Source organism: Vidua macroura, chromosome 5 (genome assembly GCF_024509145.1).
Source record: "Vidua macroura isolate BioBank_ID:100142 chromosome 5, ASM2450914v1, whole genome shotgun sequence".
NCBI classification, from domain to species: Eukaryota; Metazoa; Chordata; class Aves; order Passeriformes; family Viduidae; genus Vidua; species Vidua macroura.
In genome coordinates, this window is record NC_071575.1 from 1,762,741 (window position 1) to 1,768,740 (window position 6,000).

The window sequence follows — 6,000 nt, forward strand, 5'->3', positions numbered from 1 at the left end:
AGGTGTAGGTAATGCATTAACAAAATTTATATACCAGGACCTGAATTCTGGAGTAAGTGCTTGCTTAAAAACATATTTGAGCACAAGGTATTTGATTTAAAAACAATTTTAAGCTCCCTGCAAGGTTAAATGTGCCCTGAAATGCTGTCTTAGATCACAGTGCCCTGCTGGATCAGCTTGGAACCTGCAAAGGATCAAAAGGGATATAAATCCTCCTGCAAAACCTAGATTTCTGGGCAAACTTCTTCCTGTGAGCTGTGGGTCTCACACTACCACGAGTGCCATAATGCTCTAAATGCAGATGGAAAAATAGAAGGGAAAACCAGGACAGCAGTAAGAAAATGTCTTTGGGAGGTGACCTGCTCTTTGTCGTGTCTTTCAATTTTGTCACAATACAAACACGTAATAGCATTAAAAAAGAAACTCCCAATGTCACAAACTCTTGTTTCAGCAGTAATTATATCTCACTAGCTGGCTTTGGGCAAGTCACTGAGGCCGTGCTGGCAGGGCATCTGCAGGTCAGGACTTTTCCATGGTCACTGAGCAGCTTCTTGAACTGCAGATTTGTGCTGGAGCTGATGTTCTGTGCTTTTTAAAATCAAGCCTCCAACGCCTTAGCACGGAAGTAGAAAAAATGTTGTCAAACCCATGAAAAATCTAGTCTTAGTATCTCCATTTTAAAAGGATGACAGCGATATGATCTGTTGAGGTGGTATGAAGTTAAAACGGGCAATTTTTATAAAGCATTTCCCTTTACAACAGAAAGGCAACTGCTAGTACTCCAGTTGATAAAACCACTGAAAATCAGAGCTCAAATCTTTTTTCAGCAGTCCTTTATTCCTGAAGATTTAGAAATTCACAGCTTCTTGTACTTAGAGTTATTTTGAAGGAGCTAAAAAGCAGACTGATGAATATAATTTAACCATGATTGGTGAAATTTCAAGAATGCTAAATCAGAATTGTATATAAAACCTTGATTAAGAAATTAATCTCTTATAAGCATTCCCTTCATACTGAAACCCAAGTACAAAATCTGAAGCTTTCTTGTAAAGAAGCAGTAGCTGACTTAAGAAAAAGTTCCACTTCCTGATTTTATCAGTAAATCCATGTGAGCAGCCTTCTTTCAGAGCTTTTTTTTTTAAAAATACTAGAGTGAAGAGTTTGTTAAAGTTTTAATTCTTTTATGCTTTCCTGCTTTTTTTTTTTTTTTGTATTTTACCTAGAAACAGTTTCCCAATAAGCCTTTCATACCAAATACTACCCTGAATTCATTTAAAGGAAAATAAATGCAACAAAATCTTTGTGTTGACACACTCATAACTTATCAATTCACCAACCTTCTGAGAGATAAAACTCATGGGCAATCCTCATGGCTCCTTCTGAACTGGAGAGCTGCTCGGATGCCAAATTAACAAGCTCGGGTGAAATTAGTAATGGTTATGAATATTCACAGGAATGTTTCTACCTAAAGAGGCTGTTATCAAATGTTAGCTCTTTGGGGTGCATGTCTGTCCAGGAGCAGAGCACTGGAAAAGGAAGATGTGTACATTGTGCATCAGCTGATGTGGTTCCAGCCAGATGCTGCTTGTCCCCAGCTCCTGCAGGGCACAGCAGGAGCAGGCAGCCTGAGCCACCTTGCTGCCAGCCAGGCCTCTCCAGCCCTTCTCAAAACTTGCAGCAGCTTCAAGACTTCATCTAATCCATATTTAGCTAAGATATTTTGCCTTCTCTCGAGTCAGGATGCTCTGCCGTTCCTCCTGCCTACATCACACCTCCCATGCTTGTGATCAAATGTGACTGGACCTGCTTTGCCTGTCCCAGCTGTGTTCTGTGCAGAGAGAACCCCTGTGGACAAACCACACCTTGCACAGCCACAGCTGCTTAAGGGCTGATGCAAAATTCCTCTGCAAAGCATAAAGAAAAGAGAGATGTAGCTTATGGGATGTTTATTTTTATGGTCTTGATCTTTAGTATGCATCTTCAGAGAGTTTTCCTAAAATATTTTCCATTATTCTGCAATGTGAGTGAAAAGGGTAGCTAGAAATTTTATATTTTTCAGTCACCTGCCTCTTGCTAGAGATGGGAAGAAGAGCTGGTTTTCGTGGGGCTGGGGAGGAAAGATCCAGTGAATGATTGTCACACTACGACACGAAATAACTCACACACTTACTCAAGATGTAAAAGAAGGAAAGGAGGAAGTTTTATTTCTGACTTTGCAATATATAGAATTCTAAAAGTGACAGTGGATTGGAGGATGAAATTGTTACCTCTCTAACTACACTGGTGAAACCAACGGTCCATCAATTCCCTCCTCTCACAAAGAAGAATGCACAACAATCATTATTTACATGAACAGTGCGTGAGAACTCCGGTAGAAATATGTACACATCAGAAGGTACAGAAAACTTTTAAAAGAACAGGGCAACAAATAATGATTGAATACAGTGAAAACCTGCATTCACAGCACCTTCTTCCCACCTCTAGCAGTGGGTGCAGCCACGCTGCAGGCGAGTATTCGTGGCAATTCCATCAGCCAAAAAAGTCAAACTGCTCCAAGTCTGTGCGTGATTTTGGGTGAGCACAAGTCACTGAACTTCATGAGGCCTTCTTGCACATCAATCTGAGCACTGTTCCAGCCATCAGCAAACCCAAGGAAAAGCACATTTAACCATAGGAAAGAGCTAATTAGATTGCACACAGCAACATCCTCAGTAAAGCTGTGAGGTTTGCATTTGGGGTCTGGGCCAGTACATTTTCAAAACACCTTTGCTCGTTTGGTAAGGATTAGGTATATAGCATCCAAGTGTATGTTGTTTGTTATTTATAAGTTAAGGGCTGTAAATGAGCAGCTGATAGAAAGGGACAGCTGGGAAACTCAGAAAAGACATTATGAAGCAGTATTTTATATAGTTTATTTTCTAAAAGTTTTAAATTCTTGGTGCAGAATGACATGGAATGTTTTAAGCTAACCTTTAGTGTAAAAATTATTTAATCTTAAATTTGTTTTACATCTATGTATTCTTTTTTCAGGTTTTTCTTTGAAAAATGAAGAAAATATTCTTTCTCCAATGCATATGAACTACTGCTACACCTATATATATATCTAGAGAGTCTTAAGGTTGGTAAGACCACATAGGCACAACTTAAAACCTGTCTTAAAGATCTGTTCAACAGCACAGAGTAACATAACCATAATTATCAAAACATGTTACCTTAAATCACAGATTATTGCTTGAAAAAATAATACAATGGAAAGAAACACATCCCAGTACCCTGTAGCCATCTCAGCAGAAGACAGTACCAAAATGCACATTTGCTGTGAAAAATTCACAGAAACATATTCAGGTTGGTCCATCTTCAATCTGAGGCATTGAAATCTAAACTGAGATTTGACACAGTTTTAATAAACAATGCCTTATTATAATATTCCTGGTTTAAATGTTGGATTACCCAGAGAGGGGTAAAAAAGTTGAAACATTTAATTAAGTGCTCATTTTTCCTACTTGAATTCCAAAATGAAAAAAAAAAAAAAAAAAGAATATTCTCAGATATATTTTTAGGAAGTTGATGTTTGCTTTTTCTTCTCCTCTTTTATAAAGCTCCCCTTTGAGTGACTCCTTACCTCTCAATCATCTTAACTGGCTAAATTCTGGAACTAATTGCTGTAGCTGCATTTGGAAGGAGGAAAGCAGAGTGACACCTACCAGATACAAAAACCTCCTGCTGGTACCTTGTGGGTTGGCGTGGACAGGCAAGGCTGGCCCCACAAAAAATAACTGTTTGAACTTCCCTGAGAAATGCAGAATTATGTTCCTTTAGTGATTGCTTCACCTGTTGTCTGCTTCATGAGCCATCCTGGGCTGTGAGCACCTTTCCCTTTGTGGTTTTGAGGCAGCAGCTGAAGCAATAAGGCACATTACTCCTGAGTTCTGGAAAAGTGGGGGGCCCTAGCAGAGAGCTGGCTTTAGGGACTTGCTGCTGAAAGGTGTGGGTGTCCTAAATGTCAGCAGGGTTTTGTGACTCGTAGCAGCTCTGGCAAGAGAGGAACACAGCGGCAACTGAGGTGCAGCTGGGAATCACAGTAAGAAATGCAAGACTGGTTACATGCAGACATGCCAGAGAAAAATAGGAAGAGACTCACACAGGCATAGGATGGAGTCACTGGAGTAGAGATAATGAAGAATAATTTAAAAATATATACTGGTAGGATTTCTGTTAGATAACTAAGTAAACTGTCTGATTGCTGGAACTCTGTAGTCAAGGGTGAACAGATAAGTGCTGTTTTGCCTACATTAGAAAAGGCAAAGATCTGCATTTCCATTGTTTCTCACCTCTAATGGAATGCAAATAGCAGGAATGCAAGTACTAGGCATCACTATTGTACTGTAATCACCTCTGTGTTTCTGCTTTTTTGGTATTTAAAGACCAACAGAACTTGGTCTCTTGACATAGATTCAAGTGGATTTTGCCTACAGAGATTGCTCAGCTTCTGAATCAGCGGGACAATTTTGACCAGACTCTTTTTTTCCTTTCCTTTGCATCACAGCAGTCAAAAATCACCTTTCAGACACCTCCTTATTCCCCAGGCTATAAAATACTGTGAGTGAAATGAACAGGGCTAATGCCTTTATTAATGTTCAGCTCTTTATTAAAAAGATCAGCTGGGCAGGGGGCTCGACGCAGAGCTCGCCCCCGCAGTCGTAGCTTTCCCAGGCAGCCAGAAGGAAGGCGGCGTGCAGAGTCGGTCACTGGAGTCCCGAGCAGCAGCTGTCCTTTCTCCTTCCGTGGCACACCAGTGGCCCGAGGATGAGGAGGCGTGGTGTGCAGAGTCTGTTGCTGAAGTCCAGAACAACAGCTGTCCCCGCTCCTTCCGTGGTGGCAGCACCAGGGCTCTCTGTCTCTATCTCCCTGCTTCTCAGAGCCTAATATAGTCTGTTCTCTCTTAGGTGATGGCGATGGTTAAAAGCCAGTCAGGGGATGTGTTTCCCTCTTCCTCAGCTAGGGCATTTATCTAGACTCCTCTATTGTGTTCAGTTTTTGATTTATATTCATTTTTATCTCCTAAAAATACTCCCATGATCCTAAGGGGTTTCTATTTGCATGTTAGTCTCAGAGTGGCAGCGTGGAGGGGTGGGGGGCCGGTTGTTCCCAGGTAGTTTAAAGAAAACAAACAGAGCAATTAGCTAATTAGCATTTCAATATCGGTCTTTTAGTGTTGCCATGGGAACTAGGAAAGCCCTGACCACGTTTCTGGGGAATACCTGGAAACTATTCATAACAAATCCCTCCTCTATTTCTTTGATCGGGCTTAAGCCCGCATCAACTTACAGTCCTTGGCTTTTGAGGGCTACCTTCTTTTGGCATTTGTATACTTTCACTCAGGACTGAGGGTAATTCTATTGTTCTTTAGGAACCAAGTTGTAACTCCTTTGGCTAAAGGACACTTAGTCTTATTAAACAATTACCAAGTACTTAAACCTTTTCTATGGTACTTTAACTCAGAAACAGTTCTTAACACCTCACTGTATATCAGTCTCTAGCAAGTCTTCCTTAAAGTTAATTTTAGGTCCTCTGGTTTCTTAATTATTGTCCATGCACAAGAGGAGGCGGGTGACACTGTTGGGTCTGGTCTGGCGTCTGGGGGTGGCACTGGTCCTTTAACTCTGGTGACGTGGGTCCAGCCTTTTTCTTGGGTCCGTACCGCAGTGTGTGTGGTGAGTAGTACCTGGAAAGGTCCTTCGAATTTGGGGGTTAATGGAGTGGTAGTGTACCAGGACTTTATCAACACCCAATTCCCAGGACTGATGTGGGCATTGGCGTCCAGAGGGGAAGTTTGGGAGAGATACCCCTTCTTTCGGAGGCCTTCTAGGGATTTTCCTATGACCTCTAAATATTTCTGAGTTGCTGCCTCCCCTTCCAGATAATCTGCTGTACTGAAAGGGGTGATTAAAAAAAGGGAGTCCAAACATTATTTCATAGGGAGAGACCCCTATGTCAGAC